The 18,722-nt window shown below is 34.6% G+C and overlaps 1 pseudogene; it reads right to left on the minus strand.

Annotated features, from left to right (window-relative positions):
• Positions 1–281: 281 nt before the first annotated feature.
• On the minus strand, positions 282–1,444 carry LOC149016780 (senescence-specific cysteine protease SAG39 pseudogene; annotated as a pseudogene).
• Positions 1,445–18,722: the final 17,278 nt, after the last annotated feature.

Genomic DNA, 18,722 nt, shown 5'->3' on the forward strand with positions numbered 1-18,722 from the left:
ATAAGTAGGTGTTTGATAAACTTGTTCTAAGATTTCTATCAGGACCAATTTTATCATTTTCATTTGTTTTTTGGTAAAAACATTTCTTGTGTTTTGCAAAAGTTGATCTTCAAACCATTTTTCTGACCAATCCATTATTAAAGAACAAAAGAATGAATCGTTTTAACAAATGCCTCTAACCCATTTTTCCGTTCCCAAAGAACAGAAGAACGTCAAAAACATTTTCTGAGAACGTTACCAAACACGCCCAGAGTTCCTTATTCATCTCTTAGATGTGAACTCTAAGATACAGTAGGGAAAGATGCTAGCATGGCAAGTCCACAGACACCTTTTGGAGTAACATCTCTTTGAATTTTCATGTACCCATTCTCACCCCACTCAGTTCCCCAAGAATTCTTAGCCAACCAGTACTTTATTCCTTGTGCATTCACACCATAACCAATCAGTGTAATTGCATGGTTTAGATTGGTGCCACAATTATTCACAGTGAATATCCCACCCTTGTAGAACCGAAAAGCATATGCAGTTCCTTCCACAGCAACAGAGACAGGTTGTCTTGCCACTGCTTTGAGTAGTTCCTTCTCATTGTTAGCAGGGAGTTGCTGGTATCCGGAGATTTTTACTGCATACTTCTGTTTCCGTTGGCAAGTACCCTGGAACCCCCGATATGGATAGTCAGATTCAGTGGCAAGGCCATGGTTTGCTGCAACGTATTCGAAGGCAGCCTCCATATTACCACCTCGGCAGCCGAACACGTAGGGTACTCTGTCGCAGTCTATTAGTTCTTGGTCTGAAAAAGAGACTAGTTTACCAGTCTTTATTTTGTTGATCCCTTCGATGGCTGCAACTGCTGAGAATGCCCAACAAGCACCTTGTTTTGATAATATCAAATTTATTAGAGTGAAAACAAAACAAATTAATAATACCAGACGAACAGAACAGGCGAGGCCCGACACAAACGAATTGACATATTTAGATACTCACCGCAGTGGCCTTGGTTTCTGATATTGGTCACAGCTCCTCGGATTCTCCAATCCATACTAGCAGGTACAGCTTCTAGATTCACATTCTCATACTTAAAAACTGTCTGCTTGGAAGATGAATTTTCTCTTGTAGATTTCATCATGAAACCAGTCGACCAACCTGCCTCGAACTCTTCATCAGTTAAATCTGCAAAACGGTTGATACTTAGGTTGAATGGCTTATTCCCAGCTTCATTGAAAGAATTTATACGTTCCACGTTGTTCTTGAAAACCAAGAACCGTTTCTCCTTCTCAATGGTCTGCGTATACGCACGCCCATGTTCAGCCATCCATTGCTCATACATTTTCACCATAGTCATTTCATCAAGAGCTCTGGCTTCTACTTGAGAAACCGAAACCCCTGAAGCAAGGCATATGGCTACACACAAGTAGCTGAAGCAGCACCGAAGCGTCAAAGCCATTGTTTGTCAAAGACTTGAAAGTCTTACTTCATTTCAGTGGTTTTGTCTAGTTTATATAGACCTTGCTTCCTCAACAAAAACACTAGGAAGTAATGAGGTTCCCTTTTTCAGAAACTTCTGGTTTAAAAAGTTGCTCCTAGTGTGTTTTCCTCAAATTCGAATCCTCTCCGTTCCGGTACCTCGGGTTCACACCCTCTATAATTCATATTTAGGATTGTGACATGTGGCATTTAGTAATTCAAGGGTTACAATAAAACCCAACTAAAAATTGAATCTAATCTAATCTAATTGCCAATGGTGTGTTAGTTTAGCGGTTAAAAACCCAACATCCCATGGGGAGGTACTGGGTCGCACCCAAGTTGCGATACTTGTATTAGTAATATTTTTCCCCCTAAAGGGTTATATATATATATATATATATATGTATATTTATGGATGGGTATATATATATATATATACATATATATATATATATATATATATATATATATATGGAAATTTGAGGATGGGATATTACATATGTCGCCGGTAAGGATTGAACGCACAATCTCTCCACCGAGAGGTAAAGTTCCAACCACTGCACAATCCTTCCATATAAGGTATAGTATACTCTATCTCTACAAAAATGAAACATTCCAAGAACTCTATCTTTTCATGATTGATTCTCCTAAAAAAATTCTTGACAAAATATGACTTTCCTTATAAATTCAAATTTATATCATTTGAATTTTGAATCTCCCAAAAAAATTTCTTGACAAAATAGGACTTTCCTTATCTTTTGAGCATTCCAATTTTGATTTTGTTTCCCAAAATTCTTGCTTGACAAAATATAATTTTCCTATCTTTTGGAAAAACCGTAGCATCTTTCAAGTTTGACAAGAAATTTAAATTTAGATCATTTGAATTTTGAATTATCAAATCATCAAAATTATCCTTATCACTCCCCACCCCCAAGCAAATCGGCCAGTTACTAAGGGAGAGTAGGGGTGTAAATGGATAAACGAGCTCCGCTTTTGAATTCGCATCCACATCCATTTAAGGATATCCGAATCCGTCTGATTAATAGGATGCGGATATGGTATAACCCTTTCTTAAAGATTATTATCCGTTCAATAAATTATTCGATTAAGTTTCTTATTTAGATTTGTTTTTCTTATTTTAAAATTTTTTTTACCTATGATATATGGCTATTTTTCTAGATCTTATACTAAAATAGCTACAAATTTATTAAATTCTTAAATTTAAAACCTAACCCTCACAAATAAAATGATAAAGATGTAAACAAGTAGTCAAAAACTTATATTCAATCTGTATTCATGCCCATTTAGAAAAATCTATTTAGGGCATGTTTGTATATATCTAGAGATTTTAAATCTATAGATTTCAAATTTATGGAGTCATAATTTATAAAATTAAATGTTTGATTAACCGAATATGTGGAATGAAATCTGTGAATTCATCTGTGATTTTTGTGAATGCACAAATATTTAGTGTTTTTATAGTAGATATGAAATCTCTAGATTTCATGAATCTAGAGATTTTGACAACCAAATGGGTATAAATCTCGCATTCATGAATCCAAAGATTTGAAATCTCTGGATTCATATAACCAAACAGACTCTTAGAAAATAACTATCCGCTTATCATCTGAATATGACTAGATCCGTCTGAAAACCGATAGGATATTATCTGAATCCGTCCTAATAAAATAGGATGCGGATATGGTATTATCACTATCCTATCTGAATCCGGTCTTTTTACATCCCTAACGGTGAGCTTGTCACATAGCATATTAAACCATGGACTTGGAAAACCCTTTGTAAGAATGTTAGCTAGCTAGTCAAAGCTTCATACAACCCAAATTTGAAGTTGATGTTTAGCCATTTGTTCTCTGACGAAGTGGTAATCAATCTCTACATGTTTAGTTTGGGTATAAAATAATGGATTTGCTACCAAGTATGTTGTTCCAATATTATCGCAATATAAGGTAGGTGGTGAACTAAAGATCCCAAGGTCCTTTCAGAATTGGTGTAACAAAATTAGCTCAACCGTTGCATTATCGTCATAGTTTGTCAGAACTTCCAAAACTTGGGTGCTTACTTCAGTACTAAATCATCTCCATCTATCTACTAGCCCATCGAGAATCGCTTCTAATAATGAACCAAAACTTCTAGTACCAGCCTCTTGAGTGAGGCAACAACCTTCTTTTCCAATAGATGTCATCCACTTCCATCCATATATCCTTGTTGACCCTGTAGCCTACAACAATGAAAGTAGGTTTCCATATCATATTTCAGATGGAATTATGTAATTGAAATGGTTGATATGAAGAACTATAGTTTTCAAGTAATTCCCTTGATTGAGGTGAAGAAATTTTCAGCTCTTTAAGCCGGAAGTTTATCATGTTTAGAGTCATACCTGGAGCTGGCTGTTTTATTAGAGCTAGATTTCTTGATTTCCAGATATAATAGAAGGAAACAGATAATATAGATAAAGCCTAGAAAATAGTAAAATTTTTCCAATTAAATTTCATAAAGATCCACAAACAAAAGCAAAATGGAATTGAATTAGCCTTAAAGGATTCAAATCTCAAGTTAAGAGGGCCAGCAAAAAGAATGTGTTTTGTGAACCAACATGACAAAAAAATATGCCAAATGAGTTTCATTTATGCAATTATAGAAAACACAGCTACCATTAGATTTATTCTGTTAGGTTTTTTTATTAAAATCTATATATCTATATATTAAGTTTCAAAATTAGTTTTTGCATTGTCTTTTATTTAATTATTTTGTTAGTGTGTGGGACCCATGAGGTAAGGGTGGTAATGAGGCATCATGAGTAAAGGAGGCCCTTCATGGTCTTGATTATGGTGGTGTGGTGGGGTTACTTGAAAGGTGGAATTTACTTCAATTCTAACTCTTGACCATCAATTTTCATTTCAACTTCATGACCATTTATGGCCATTACCATGAGTGTGGTTGAGGTTATTAAATAGATTAAGTCCAATTCATTGCCTTAAGAATCCTAAGGGGTGTAAGGTGAGGTTTGGGCCTATATAAACCCAACTTTCCTTGCATGTGGTGTGTAATTGAGACACTCCTCACTCTCACATTATTTGTGTTACAAAGTTAATTTCTTTATTTGAATTTGTCTAAGTGTTGTGCTCTAGCTTTTGGCTCCTTGAAGGGACTAGAAGAACTACCTCATCTTCTAGTTAGAGATTGCTTTATCTTGGAGGTGGTGGTGCGAAGAACCCTTGGTAGTAGGGTGCATCAATTACTTTAAAGACAGCACTTAAGGTGTGACTCAACCTCATCAATCGGTGGTTCGTTCGGTTGCAACTTCAAGCTCTTCGGATTTGCTAAAGATCTTCATCTCTCAATTGTATTGCAATTTCATTTTTGTGTGTTTGAAGAATTTGTAAGGGCCTGTTTGGTTACTTGAGTCTGTAGATTTCAAAAATTTAGAGATTTCAAATCTGCAGACTTCAAATCTCTAGAGTCATGGTTGAAATTACGTTTGGTTAGTTTGAATTTTGGAATGAATTTCAGATTTATCCTAAAAAATATTTATTGAATTATGGTTCAAATCTTTACGCTTTGCGTATGGGTGAAACTCGGATTCACCTCATACCTATCTCGTTCACATTTTAGTGTAAATGTGAATCTCTAGTTTCATGAATCTGGGATTCACACAACCAAACAGTAAAATCTCTCATTTGGAATCCGGGTTTGAAATCTCGGTGCACCACGGCCTAATACAATTACCCCAACATATTCCTTTAGATATTTTTACTCACAGCTAGACCATTATAAATAAAACACACCAAAGGAAAAATCTTAAATATGGGATGCAATATAAAAGTAAAAAGCTTCCAAAATCTGATATCATTTGGATCTAAAGAGGTAGAATCACAAGAGAATTTAAATCCAACCATCTTAGTGGGGAAAAAAATCCCATTTTTCACAAAAGGGTGAGACCAAGAATCATTTGGGGATTGGGCGTAATTTTGAGAAGTTTAGCTATTAAATGGCCAGGGAGGAAAGATGAAGCTTATCCAAATCCTAGGTGCCATTGTTTGTATAGTTTTCAACCAAAAGGTTAGAAAGACCATGATGCAAGGAAGGGGGAATGATAGAGTTAGAGAAGGGTCCTGCCAAAAGAAAGAGGAGTCCCCCGTCCCATAATTAAGTGTGGTTTTTTTTAGAAGGGGGAGAGTTTTGGCAAAACCATTATAGATTCTGGACCCTTTATTTTTCCAAATTAGGGGTTTAACTGGATTTTCATTTGCTGCAGCCAATTGTCGAGATCTTGCCACAATAAAAGGTTTAGGGATGTATGAGTAGATATAATTTTTATTTTAGTAGAGCGATAGCCTAACCTTCCACGGGGAGGTCTGGCTTCGCATCCATCTGGCCGTACCTATATAATTTTTATTTTTTTATATTTAAAGATTTCAAGTTTTCAAATTTACAAAAAGGACCCCTGGCTCATTCCTGACTTTAAACCTCATTCCCAAACCCAAGTTCGACTATAACTTCATCGAAAAAATGAAAAATAGAAATATGAGCATGGAACTTGCAGAAATCTAAAATTTGAAACCCAAATTCCCAATTCGCCCGTTACTCCCTCTTTTTCTCAGTTTTTCTGATTTGAAACCTGGGAAGAACACAGTTTCGGCAAGGTAGCAGATTTTTTTGCTATTTATTTCCTCAGTCTGTTTTTTTTTATGTAATTGGGAATCCTATTGTGCTGCGCGTGAGATCTTATCAGAAGCCCAAGTCTCACCAGCTAAAAACCTGAAACCGTTTAAATCACATCTCTTTACACAAAGTTTAGGTGGATTCTTAAAATTTTATGACCTTTAAGAAATTTATCTTTCTTAGCAATTCTCGGAATAGTAAAACCATAAGTACACACAAGTAGTCAGAAAATTCTAAGATTAGAACCCTGCAAAGAAAGAAAAGAAAAAGGAGGGAGGGTCCAAGAAGATAATGAGAAGCAACAGAAACAAGAATCCACTACATTGACAGATGTAATGAAATAAACGAGCCATGGTTGGATCTTCCTGTGTGGCTGAGCAATATTTCCTTAACATTTCCTGTGTGGCTGGCCAAATTCCACTACTTGGTTGTTGGATCTTTGTAATTCTGACACCTTGTCATTTCCCTATTCTTTGAAATGAATGTTGGTTTATCCAAAAAAAAAAAAAAAAAAAACCCTAACGCATTTAAAGGCAATGCCTTTAAAGTAATGGTGCAAATGGAACCAGCTTCTTGACATCTCAATGGTTGAGGTACCCTGTACCTACCTTGAGAACCAAGGTTCGATGCTGGTGAAGAGAAAAAATGGTGCAAATGGAAAATAAAAGCAGCGCTGCACGTGAAGAGGGAAAGTCCTTTTAGGTTAATTAAGGAAAAAAATAAAATAAAATAGTGAAAGGAATAGAAAGTGGGGAGAGAGAAAAAAATTAATTAGAGAAATAAATAAAATCTAAAAAAAATAGAAAATCTTAATTTTGGACTACTTAAATCCTAATCTAATTTTATATGATATTCTGGAGTTGGACCATAATTGCTTCGCTCCAAACGGGCCCCATACATTCAATTAGCATGTTTCATACCCAAAACCCAAAACGTCGCCTAAAAATCAAAAACGCGACACAAACCCAATGTAGAAACAAAAAAAAATCCTAATCTAATTTTATATGATTAGGTTACCCTGGGCGTTTTGTCCGTGGAGTTTGCAAAGAATACATCCAAAACCACCAAAAATTGCAAATCCAACTCCCCCAATTTTGGTTGTTTTTTTTTGTATTCAATAGCTATGATAATTATTCTCACCATTGATTTAAGACCCCACACTGCTTATTATTCTAAGATTCTTGAGACTAAGCATATATTGCAATCAAAGATTCACCTTATACTTTCAAGTACACCTCTACTTTAAGCAAAACCACTAATAGAGTAAAAGGACCAAAGACTAAGGTTTTGAAGTATTTTTGACCAAACATTTCTCCCAAGGCATTGATGACACTTGCATTTATTTCTCTCTTTTTTATTAATTTTTTTTCTTTTTTTTTCCTTTCTTTCTTTTGAATAGTGAACTCTACTTTACTCCACTACGGTTGGCTTGAATGACATGGTGGAGCAAACACTAGAAACCCAAGTTACTTTGTAGCTTTGCTTTGCATATGCCCATATAGACAGTGATACGAGAGTTATTTTCAATAATCTCATTCCTAAGAGTTTCGATCAAGGCACATTGATTCTTGAGTCAAAGTGCCCTGTCTAGTTCCAAGAAATTCAATTTTTACTTTCTACTTTTTTTTTAACTTTTGTCATGCTATACAAAAAAATTGATCTCAACTCCTAGCCAAATGAACAAGGACTCACAAAACTCATAAATGGTCCAACACCTTAAGTTAAGGGCCTCTTATTTTTCTAAGGAAATTATCATCTCAACATACATACAAGTTACCTTCCTCTCAATAGAGTTTTTATGTGTTCACGATGAGTACCAAAATCACTCTCATTTCACATATCATAGCAATTGAAATGGTATGTACACTAATCAAAAGCCAAAGTTACAATTTACAAAGAAGGTATTCCCCCCCCCCCCCCAACTTAAGTAATGCAATGTCCTCAATGCATGCATGAAAATATTAACAAGGAAGACAAATGAGGGGTATATTTTTCAGCCAAGATGTGCTCATCATGGGAAGCTTTAGTCTTATCTTCAATATCAATGTATGATGGGGAAGACACTCCAATAAGAAAAACCATGAATATAAAAGTCATCCCTAAAGACTTTGATAGTAGTGATAGACCAACTCAATGCTTCTCTATTATCATTCAAGAGTATGATCAACTCTTCTGCTTGGTCAAAAGTTAAATCATAGACAACAATGATAGGAAGAAAATTATCTTGTCCGAATAAAGCATACTTCAAAGTAGAAGGCAACTCTTTCAATTCTAGCTTGGGGGGGGGGGGGGTTCAATTATTGAGGGCTTTGGGAATGGAGATGGAGATGGATGGGGGGTTTAATAGGTTCTAAAGGTATGTGAAAACTTGAGACTTCAGAAAAGAAGGTTTCACTATCATCATCTAACATATCCATACATTCTTGAAATTCATGATCAAAATCAATCTCAAAGTTGGTAATCAAATCAGTAGAAAAATCCAAAGACTCTTCAAGAATATTGATTTCTTCTTCAATTTGTGGTTGTTTCCCTATCCTAAACATATTAAACTCCACAGTTCAATTTCCAAAAAACAACCGTAAGAGGCCATTCTGACAATCGATTAATGCATTACTAGTAGCCAAAAATGGTCTTCCTAGAATTATTGAGATTTCACCTTCGATTGAAAAAGGTTTAGCATCTAACACAATGAAATCAACTGGAAAAATAAATTCTCCCACCTTCAGTAAAACATTTTCAATTATCCCTTTAGGAATCTTAATTGACCTATCCGCCAACTGAAGAGTAGTTTTAGTGGCTTTCAATTCTCCCAATCCTAGTTGCTTATAAACATGGTAAGGCAAAAGATTCACACTTGTAGCAATATCAAGTAAAGCATGCTCAATGTATGTATTGCCTATGACACAAGCTATGATAGGGCTCCCTGGATCCTTATACTTGGCTGCTATAGGTTGAGTAATTATGGAAATGATGTTACCTGCCAAGAACACCTTTTTGGGAACGCTGGTAATTCTTTTATGAGTGTATAGATCTTTCAATACTTTCACATAGACGGGGATCTGAGTTATGGCATTTAAAAGAGGGATATTCACTTCTACCTTTTTGAAGACATCAAAAATTTTCTCCATAGTTGTAGTCTTCTTCTTATTAACTAGGCGGCTGGGATAAGGGGCCTTAGGAACATAAGAACTCTCATTTGAAATTTGTTCTTTTTCCATAGTTTCAAATAGTGGTTCAACAAACTTAAGTACTGCTATAGTAGTTGGCTCATTCTCAATTTCTATGGGTTTATCAGACAAACCGTCATTAGGAGATACTTGAACATTCTCCTCATCACAATGGTCACTAGTCTTGCTCTTTTCATTAATATGTGACTCACATGTTAAATACCCTTTCCCACTTCGCAATATAGACACAGAATTTATTGAAGCTAAAGAAGAAGGGGAGGATTCAACTTGGTTGACTTGATTTGGTAAATTTGATGGTCTTTGTTAAATATGAATCCTAGGATTTAACTCAGGTTGGCTAAGCATTTTACATTTTTCTCGCTTAGACACATGACTTGCAAGAGTGGAAATTTTTTTTTCCATATTATGCATAGAAGTCATGAAGGTGCTGAAAAGTACTTCCATATTCTTCTCTAAGGTAGAGAGACAGAAAAACTTTGGATTAGTACCTTTATCGAAACCAAGTGATGATTGATTTTGTGCAATGAGAGGCAAATGAGGCACAATAGATGGATTGACAGGCTTGACTAAATTGACATTTTGAAAATTTGGGGCTTGAGGGAACTTGACATTTTTATTATAAAAAAATTGTGCAATTTGTTTTTGAGGAGCACCAAATTGATTTTGTGTGGAATAATTGCTTAATCGATTTTGGTTTTGCCATTAAGATCATGAAAAGTTAGGATGATTCTTCCACCCAAGATTGTACATGTTACTATATGGGTTTGGGAACGTCGCACTAACATTTTCATGTTGCCCTCCAGAATAGCTAGGCATTCCTCAATTACATGACCATCCACACATAGCAATAGTTTTGTCAATAAAATGTGCTTGACTTGGTGGTGGTGGTGGTGCAGCTTTTACTACCAAAGTTTCTAACTTTTTCAAAAGACTATCTATTTGTGCATCCTTATGAATTTGGCTATCCACAAAATATCCCCTACTGATCCTTCTAGATTCTTGGGTTGACTCACATTATCTAGTTCTATCTGCTAGGTATAAAAGAAATTCCCAAGCTTTGGAATCATTAGTGAACGATATAAATCTTGTGGGGCACATAGATTCCAAAAGTTGCTTAGTTTGATAATTGATACCCTCATAAATTATTTGGCATAAATGCCACACTTCTAAATCATGGTGAGGGCATTCTTGGAGGAGGCTTTGGAACCTCTCCATTACCTTAGCAAAAGACTCATTGGATTTTTTACGAAATTGAAGAATGTCATTTCTTATTTTATTCGTCTTTGAAAAATGAAAGAATTTCTTCAAGAATAGGACAGTGAATTGTTCCCATGTGGTAATGCTATCCAAAAGTAGATTATAAAGCCAGTTTTTGACTTGGTCCTTTAATGCAAAGGTAATAAACCGTAATCTTACGGCATCATCAGTGAGTTGTTGTACTTTCATACGGACACAAACCTCCTCAAACTCCCTAAGGAACAAATATGCATCTTGATCAGGTAATCTATGAAATTGGGGTAACATAAACAGATAATTAGGTTTAAGTTCAAAATTGTTACCCCTCACGTCAGGTAAACGTATACAGGAGGGTTGTGCAGATCAAGTTGGATAAAATCTATCTCTAAGGCTCTTAGGTGGACGTATGTCTCCCATGGTCAAGGTAGACATTCGGACAAGTCGATTGGTGGAATCACGAGTCTAGACATGCATTCACTAACCTCCTAATGCAATTAAAGGCTCTTATGGAAGATGAGTTTTATTTTATTTTATTATATATATATATATATATCATACTACTATAATAAAAGCATGTACTCTACCTTTTTCGCAAATCTTTTTTTGTCCTTTTCTGTCCTTAGAATTTTTCTAAATACCAATAATGTTGTACTATTTGTTATTTCTTTACTTATTTTTACAAGGATAATTTAGACATTTTAGTTATAAATTATTATTAATTTATCATTAATTTTAATCCCTCTTTAATTTCTCTCTCGATTTTTCTCTCGACCTCTTTCAATCTCTCTCAAAGTCTGTCTCTCTCTGTATCCCTCTCCCTCTCGAACTCTCTGAATCTCTCTCTCGATTTATTTCTCGACCTCTTTCAATCTCTCTCAAAGTCCGTCGCTCTCTGTATCCCTCGCCCTCTCGAACTCTCTCTGAATCTCTCTCTAAATCACCACTCTCTCTAAATCTCTTTGACGACCTCTCTTTCAATCTCTCTCAAAGTTTGTCGCTCTCTATATCCCTCTCCCTCTCAAACTCTCTCTGAATTTCTCTCTGAATCCCTCTCAATCTCTTTGAATTTCTCTCTCAATCTTTCTTTTCCCGTTAGTACCCTTTATATATTTCTTTTTATTTAAATACATATAATCAAATCAAGAAAAAAAATTTCTTAAAAAAGAAAAGATATATTTTTTCGATGTCAATCAAGAAAGAAATTTTGACAATTGAAGTAATAACCATCATTTTAAACCACTAATCAATTCTTAGAAAAGGAAGTAAAAGATATTTATTGTTTTCTTTACCTAGAATATAATATACCTATGTTGATCGTGTTTTAGTCTCTCTCAATCTCCTCTCACGACAAATTGGGAAGATTTAATTTCTGTCGATTTCTCTCAATCTCTTTGGATCTCTCTCCATCTCCTCCTCTCAAGAAGTGAAGACATGGCACATATCATGTGAATCTCTCAGTGGGTTACAGACTTGAAGAATACGCTGCAGCTGTAGTTCAAGTAGTTCATCATGTCTGTGATCAGAAATTCGTGAAGCATCCAGTGATTTGTAGTGAGAGTGGGCGGGCAATTGTCTTTCATCACTTTGTTTTGATCTTTCAAGCAGTCCATACAATTGCAGTAGATAAGCAGTCGATGTCATTAATCAGCCCAATCTGCAATGTTGGTGAGGTTCGAAACATTGTTGGCTAAGATATCTCTATTCTTGTGGTTTGGATTTCATTGGATATCTAAGGGTTTTGACCCACTATTCCTATGAATGTTGGCAGGTATGAATATTGAGATCACTATTTCCTCCATTGTTGTTACAACTTTTTAAAATGGTGATAGCACCATTAGGGAGTAGAAGAATTGCTACCACGATGGTTTGTGAGTTAATCTTTCCTATCTTGCATCTGAGAGCTGTTTTTTCTGTTATTATCTGTCTCTCCCAATGAGTTATTGCTAAATTCGCTCTTTTATCTTCTCTGAGTGTAGTGATCACTAAAATTTGTCTTCAAGCAAGGGTAACTGCACTCTCTTGCCAATGCCTCGTGGGTACATTGACATTCATCTTGTAGAAGCGGGGTAGTAGCTAGCAGCTTCTAGCATTTCATCTAATTAAAATTGAGTTGGTTTATTTCGTTTTATATGGTTGTTCTTAATTCAGTGAAGCTACCTTTGCTGTCTATGGGACTATGCATGTAGGTCTTGGTAGAAATATGCAAATATTTGGAAGAAAGCAAAAGTGTGGCAATTTGCATAAGTACATGTAAGCTGCCTACACAGGTTAGCGCTTATTTTATTTTTATGGGATGAATGTTCTAGCATCTATACTAATTATTAAGAGATACCCTCATATTTGATTCATTGAAATTGCTTTTACTTGTTTACCAAAAAAAAAAAATTGCTTTTACTTTTTGTCGCTAAATACTTTCTTCAAGGACTACATGGGTGTTCCTTTGCTTATGGAACCTAACTTCGTTGACTATAGTTGTCAGATAAAATAGTTTACTGGTCAGTTTTGAAAGTTTTAGATTTAATATGTTTCTTGTTTTCTGGTAATTTTTATTTCAATTTGATGCAACTGGTATTGTCACCTTCAGGTTCTAAAAAACTTTTAGTCAACTCTTCTGTCTAAACTAGATATGCTAGCTATCAATAGGACAATTTCACTTGTCTTGCTTATGCTGATGGATATTTGAGATTAGAAACTACCTGGTTGATGAAGCTAATGTGTTATTTGTATAACCTCAATTTTCATCTGAATTGGTTGATTTCTTGATATAATTTGAAAAACCAAGTTTTTTGGCAGTTGTCACTAATACTATTAGCTTGTGGATAAGCTTGGGTTCTGGGGAAAAGTACCAGCATTTCTTCACCAGACTGACGAGTTGACAGCACTACCAAGGCACCAATTACTGATCTTTGACATTGTCATTGCAGGATGCAACAGAGTACAAGTTGAAGGTTAGACAACAGGCTAAGCAATACCCACCTTTGGTCTGACACCATATGTAACCTTTTTTTTTTTTTTAAATAATGGCATTTGCCAACTACAAATTGGTGCATTTATCAATTGCTTATGTATGTGTGTATTTAGACTTTTGAGTGATCATGCCTTCTAATTCACAATTGCATTATAATTCTAATCTATGATGATAAACAATTAGTGAAAGATGATTTCAAATTCTTAACTTATATCCAATATATGATGAGCTCAATTAGAAATTTGAAACTCATTGCTTCTTTAGATCCAGCGTATTACTCAACTCATCAATACATGAGTCACAAAACCAAAAAGATATGTACAGTAGTTTTTGTTGTTAGGTATTCACTATACAAGCATAGAGGTAGTGCAACAATTAGCATGCATTAAATATCTATTATTAATTATAGAATGATTGAGCTCAAATTGAAAGGAAATTATTTACCAAGGAAAAAGAAAATTAAAAATAAGTTTTTAAAGAAATGTAAGAAGGCCAATGGTCCAGATAATCATGAGATTAATGGTCTTATGTCTTATATTTCATGGTATAACTTATTGGTAACTTTTCCAACTAAGGTTTGTTTCAACTTTTTTCCATGTCAAGCACCATAGGCTTGTTTTAAGTCTTTCAATGTTGTAATAAACTCATTTTACATTAAAAAAAATAAAAATGAGAGACACTCTAATTAGGGAAGGAAGAGGACACTACAAGAAATCTAAAGCTCCTCGGATGTGATGGACACCAGATTTTCATAAATGCTTTATTGGAGCTGTCAATTGCCTCAGCAAAAATAATGGTAAGTTTCAGTTGCAGTTCCCTACTGGATATATGAAGTTTGATACAATAAGAGGAGATGTCTGAATACCAAAAATAAATAAATCAATAAAAGGAGATGTCTAGATATTCATAAACAAGTTTGATCTTCTTACTTCCAATCGCCAAAACTTCATGATTTAACTAACTTTGCTTTGGAATATCAACTTCAAATTGAGTAAAGAAGGTATTTGTTTTTCTCGGTGAAAATAAAGAAGATATTTGCTGGTTAGAGGACAAGTGGGCATTTAAGTGATCTAAATAGGACTTTGACTTTTAACCGGGGAAAAAAAAGATTTCGTTCAAATGCCTTTCTTATGGCTCTGTTATTTGCACAAATAACACAGAGCGACGTGCATTTGCACGTGTGAATTTTTACTAGTATATATATATATATATATATATATAATAAATATATATATATATATATATATATATATATATATATATATATATATATATATATATATATATATTATTTATAATTATTATTATTTTTAAATAAAAGAACTAAAGAAGAAAATAAAATAAAATAAAACAAAAAACAAAAGGGGAAGTAATGGATTTCCCCACCACAAAGATTGAAACAATGATTCCAAAGCCGTAAGGTTGCCGTATAGCTGAACGTTGTATAGGTTTGACAGCAAAGGAATCCATATAGTCTTCGAGGCCACCTACAATCGAATCCTGGGGATTTTGCAGTAGAGTGGGGACTACCATAATGGATTAATACCTCCCCGACAACGGCGCCAAAAACTTGTTTGTGAAATAAAATAACCGCAAACGCACGATATCGTGTAGCTAACGGGTCGATCTCAGGGAGATATGCCATTTAGAATTTAACCTCTTAATGGTAATGCGAGAGTGCAATAATTCAGATTTGTTAACTAATTAATTAAACTAAACAAGCGGTCCTAATCCATACATCTAATGCAATCGAATTGAGACAAAAAATAAAGTAAACATAACCAACGCATAAATAAAAGGCACGAAAAAAATGTGAACAATAACTAAATAAAAGTAAAAGGGAAGCGATCCGAGTGTCAGCTCTAGATCGAGGGAAGGGGAGTATAATTATAATGACTTTGACCGTCGACCCTTTGCTATAGCTTATAGTCCACCAATCGGGGAACGTATACTAAAGAGAGAAAAAACAAGTGCAGAAAGTAAATAACAAAGCAATAAACAAAGCAATAAAAGGAAAAAGGGAAACCTTAACCAAAGAGAGGCACAACTGTAGACATATTTGATCAAAGACTCAAGAGGAATGAAGAACAATAAATAAGTGCTGAAAAATAAAGCATGAATTAAGAATATGGAGGGATAGATAGAAGTGGGAATGGAGGGGGGAGAGAAAATTATTGAAGAATGTTACTTACTTGCATCTTTGAATCTCCAAAAAAAACTTGAACAACGATTTGAATCTCAAACAACCCTAACAACCAAATCTAGAATAATCTAGATCTGCAATTGCTAAATCCAGAGGGAAAACAAATCCTTAAACTTGAAACTTGAACTTGAAATTGTATTGATAAAAATAAAGGGAATATACTTGTATAAAATAAATTACACCACTTTAATCTTCCTTGCAAAACATTAAAACCTAAACATCCAATCTAGAAACTAGAACCCACAAATTAATCAAAGAACTAGAGAAAACCTAGAACAAGCTAAAGAGAATAGAAAGTGCAAGACTAAAATAAACTAAAGAGAAAATAAAGTGTAAATTAGACCTAAGAGGGGAGGTAAGATTTATAGGAGATGGAGAATGGTTAACAAATAAGGAAATAAATAAAATAATAATAATGAGTAAAATAGAAAAAGAAAAAACAAATAAGGAATAGAGAGAGAGAGAGAGAGAGAGAGAGAGAGAGAGAGAGAGAGAGAGAGAGAGAGAGAGTTAAAAAAATAAAAAATGAAAACAGTAGCACGTGAAGAGGGAAAGTGGAGAGAAGGTGGAGAAATTAAATAAAAAAAATAAAAAAAATCTAACTTTAATGTGGAGAAAGAGTGGAAGAAGGAAAGCGCTTCGGGGTTAATTAAGGGAAAAAAATAAAATAAAATAGTGAAAGGAATAGAAAGTGGGGAGAGAGAGAGAACAAAACTAATTAGAGAAATAAATAAAATCTTTAAAAAAATGAAATTTTCTAAAAAAATGGAAAATTCTAATATTTGACTACTTATGGGCCCCATACATTCATTCAATTATAATAAATCCTAATTAAATTTTATAAGATATTCTGGAGTTGGCCCATATTGCATTGCTAGCTCATCATGCTCCAAATCAGGCCCACTTTTGCACTTGAGATTTTGAACAGATCTCCTGACTTGTAAAGTTGCATGTTTCATCCCCAAAACTTCAAATATTTGCTTTGGTCCTAAAAAATCATAAAATCTACAAAAACAACATAAAACCCAAGATAGTTCCACTCTAAGTATGTAAAATGCATGCTTTATGCCATAATATTTCACACATAAATGTATTCATCACACCTCATGTGGGAAGAGGGTTTAGAAGAGAGGAGAACAATTCTTTTAGCATAAGAGAAACAATTATCTTTCCATGCCCAAAGATGGTAAGAAACTTTGCCTATAAGGAATGAAAATCCCAAAATCTTGATCTAGAGTTTAAGAGGTAAGTGCCCAAATATTTAGTTGAGACACTTATCTCTGGGATTCCAATCGAGTTAAAACTGCCTTTTCCTTACACTTACCAAACTTTAAGGATTTTCTTCACAAATGACTTTTGTGAAAGGGATAAAGTCTCATTTCTTCTATCTCTTTGAATCTCAACTCCAACAAATTGTTTGGCTTGACCAAGATCCTTCATTTCAAATTTCTTGCTCAAACACCCTTTGAGCTTTTCATTTAACTTTATCTTTGGACACCAAGAGAATATCATCCACATATAAAACTAAAATCACATATGAACCATCATAAAAAAACTTAATATATAAACTATGGTCATATTCACTTCTTTTGTAATTAAGACTTAAAATGAAGGAATCAAAAGTTATTTACCATTGTCTTAAAACTTGTTTAAGTCTATATAAGGACTTGGTCAACTTGCACTCAAGCTTCCTTTTGCTTTTCTCAACAAATCCTTTCGGTTGCCTCATGTACACCTCTTCAAGAAAATTACATGTAAAAACATTGTTTTCACATCCATTTGTTCAAGCTCCAAGTTATGCATAGAAACAAGTCTAAGCACCAATCTAATAGTCACCAACTTCACAACCGGGACAAATACTTCAAAGAGATCTAACCTTTCTTTTGTGCAAAGCCTTGGGCAACAAGCCTTGCCCTATACCTCTCCACCTTTCCATCCACCCCTCTTTTGAGTTTATACACCCATTTACAACCAATGACTTTTCTTCCCTTTGGCAATTTCTCCCAAATCCCATGTGTCTTGTTCTTTTGAGGTGCTTGAAACTCTTCTTTCATTGCATCCTTCCAATGCTTTGCATCATCCCCATTGATGGCATTAAGAAATGTACTTGGTTCTTCATTTAAAGCCACAAAAGCTCTAAGAGTATTTAGGTAAACACAATCCTTGTACCTTTCCGACAAACGAGTTTGTCTTGTAGGCTCCTCCCAAAGATACCACGATTTCTTCTTCAATGCCAATCGGTGTTTCTTCTTGAATTTCTCCTTGTACGTCTTGATTATCAAGATCCAAAATATCTTTATCATCATGAACATCCTCATTTGAAGAACTTATAGGTTGCATGTGAAATTCATTGGTATCCTCAACAATTGATTTTTTTCATCACATTTCTTTTTCACCCCCTTAATCAATTTAGATGATTCATCAAAATGCACATCACGACTTATAATGATCTTATGGGTACTTGGATCTCATAATCGATACCCTTTCACAGTCTTACCATATCTTACAAAATGCACCTTTTGGATTTTGGATCAAGTTTGCTCCTTTGACAACTTGAAATCAAAGCATATGCATCACATTTAAAATTTTTCAAATTCGGATAATCAAGTTCCATGCCATACCTCATTTGAAATCTTTCCACCCAAAGTCATTAAAGGAGACCTATTCACAAGATAGCATGCCGTCAACACCGCTTCGGCCCATAATTCTTTCTCCAAGTTTGTATTGCTAAGTATAGCCCGAATCCTCTCCACCAATGTTCTATTCATGCGCTCCACCACTTCATTTTGTTGTGGAGTATGCAAAACCGTATGATGCCATACAATTCCTACCTCCTTGCAAAAAATATCAAATTTATTTATTGCATATTCGATTTCATTATCCATTCTTAAAACTTTGATGCTCCTACCAGTTGTTTTCTCCACCTAAACCTTGAAATTCTTGAATGCCATTAACACATCACTCTTTGACTTGAGAATTA

The sequence above is a fragment of the Hakea prostrata genome, chromosome 5 (assembly GCF_041222555.1).
Source record: "Hakea prostrata isolate BN-2017 chromosome 5, UWA_Hpros_2, whole genome shotgun sequence".
In the NCBI taxonomy this organism is placed as follows: domain Eukaryota; kingdom Viridiplantae; phylum Streptophyta; class Magnoliopsida; order Proteales; family Proteaceae; genus Hakea; species Hakea prostrata.